Source organism: Lithobates pipiens, unplaced genomic scaffold (genome assembly GCF_037356315.1).
Source record: "Lithobates pipiens isolate NorthernLeopardFrog02 unplaced genomic scaffold, aLitPip1_a1.2 Scaffold_30, whole genome shotgun sequence".
Classification (NCBI taxonomy): domain Eukaryota; kingdom Metazoa; phylum Chordata; class Amphibia; order Anura; family Ranidae; genus Lithobates; species Lithobates pipiens.
In genome coordinates, this window is record NW_027507791.1 from 171,934,059 (window position 1) to 171,936,433 (window position 2,375).

The 2,375-nt window shown below is 47.4% G+C and overlaps 2 pseudogenes; both read right to left on the reverse strand.

Moving 5' to 3' along the window:
• Window positions 1-976: 976 nt before the first annotated feature.
• LOC143948659 (5S ribosomal RNA) lies at window positions 977-1,095 on the reverse strand (annotated as a pseudogene).
• Window positions 1,096-1,418: 323 nt separating this feature from the next.
• Window positions 1,419-1,537, reverse strand: LOC143948027 (5S ribosomal RNA; annotated as a pseudogene).
• Between the last annotated feature and the right edge of the window lie 838 nt (window positions 1,538-2,375).

Sequence of the window (2,375 nt, forward strand, 5' to 3'; positions counted from 1 at the left end):
CTGACCGCTGCTGTCGCTGTGGGCAACAGATTGGCACCATTCTTCACATTTTCAGGGAATGCCCTAAATTACAAACATTCGGGCAGCCTGTCCTGAGACTCATCCACAAGTTCACAGACATTTCCTTAGCCAATGATCCCGCAGCAGTTCTTCTCAATCTAACTCCTATGTCGATAAAGCGTTATCATAAGTCCTTACTTAAACATCTCCTCAATGCAGCTAGGGCCTGCATCCCAAGTCAGTGGAAAGAGCAATCTGCTCCAATGGTGACCCAGTGGTTCGCAAGGGTAAATGATATTGAACGAATGGCAGACCTGACTGCCACAATGAGGGATAAAACGGAGGAGCATGGGAACAGATGGTTCTACTGGACCCAGTTTCGCTTTTCGGAAGAATACCTCCGCGAGACATAGTAAGCTCATGGTGATTGTTGGAGATCGCTGTTCCAAACGTTGGACAGCTGATGAGCTGGTGAGCCGAGGGCGTCTCTTGCTCCCTGGGAGGGGACCCCACCCGACCCCACCCTATCCACTCTGCCCACGACACCCCCTTACCCCTTCTTTTCCTTTTCTGCCATTTCCTTCCCCAATCTTCTCTTTCCCCTTCTCCCTCCTTTCAGTTCTACTATTTCCCTTCTTAACTCAAAAAAGGGAAAAGAAAATGGTATGTTCCGACCCCATTTGACTACTACACAATACTCTTCCCCTATCTATGGATATCTAAACTCTTCGAGGGTAGCAGGGCTAGTATCAATAATATTTTAAGTGGTAGAGGATCCCAACGAGATGGAGCTTTAATCTCATCTTGATATGACCGCAAAGCTGTACACGTGCTATTCTCCTCAGACTTCTTACCATTGGCTCTGATATCCATGCAATATGATCGTTTGTTTATAACTATTTGTATCACACATTCTGTGAAGTTGCCTTTGCATTGTATGTCGCATACTACTAAATAAAAAAACAAAAAAAACAGAAGCCTATGGCACCTGGTATTCCCAGGCGGTCTCCAATCCAGGTACTAACCAGGCCCGACACTGTTTAGCATCCGAGATCAGACGAGATTGGGCGCTTTCAGGGTGATGGGGCCGTAGGTGATCTCTTCGGGCACTCTCAACCCTCTTGACAAATGCCAAGATGGTCACCTTGGGAAACAAGTGAAAAAAAAAACAGGTCAATGTCAACAACATAAAAAGAAGAATACGGCACCTGGTATTCCAACGCCATCTCCCATCCAGGTACTAACTAGGCCCAACCCTTCTTAGCCTCAGAAAAGAGAAGAGATAGGGCTCTTTCAGGGTGATGCTGCTGTAAGCGATCTCTTTGGGCACTCTCAACCCTCTTGACAAATGCCAAGATGGTCACCTTGGGAAACAAGCAAAAAAAAGAAAACGAATTAACGCCAACAACATAAAAAGAAGCCTACAATAACTGGTAATCCCAGGTGGTCTCCCATCCAGGTACTAACCAGGCCCGACTCTTCTTAGCCTCCAAGATCAGATGAGATTGGGTGCTTTCAGAGTGATGTGGCCATAGACAATCTCTTCAGGCACTCTCAACCCTCTTGACAAACACCAAGATGGTCACTTTGGGAAATAAGCGAAAAAAAAAAACAGGTCAACGCCAACAACATAAAAAGAAGTCTACGACACCTGGTATTCCCAGGCGGTCTCCCATCCAGGTACTAACAAGGCCCGACTCTATTAGCCTCCAACATCAAACGAGATCGGGTGCTTTCAGGGTGATGTGCCCGTAGGCAATCTCTTCAGGCACTTTCAACCCTCTTGACAAATGCCAAGATGGTCACCTTAGGAAACAAGCAAAAACATAAAAATAAGTCGGAAGCTAGAGACAATATGGCCCGAGTCCTCAATTTAATCCATGCGGCGCATGTACAGGGAAGGCCCTTGCTTATGTTGTCAACGGACGCGGAGAAGGCCTTTGACAGGGTGGCCTGGCACTTTATGCAGGCCACCCTGGAACATATAGGTCTTGGCCCCAACATGATGAGCTGGGTAATGTCGCTTTACTCCACGCCATCGGCAGCGGTACGGGTGACCGAGTGGTGCTCGGACTCTTTCCCCATCACTAATGGGACGAGGCAGGGGTGCCCTCTGTCTCCCCTAATTTTAATTCTGACACTGGAACCACTTATGTGTCACGTTCGGAATGACCCGAATATTACTGGCATATCCAAACCCTCGGCACACCACAAAATTGCGGCGTACGCTGATGATCTAATTTTTTCCGTCTCCAATCCACACATTTTGCTTCCCAAAATACTTGCGTCTCTACAGCGACACGGCAGCCTATCAAACTATCAAAACAATTGCGCCAAGTCGGCTGTATTGAATATATCGGTCCCGGATGGTGAGG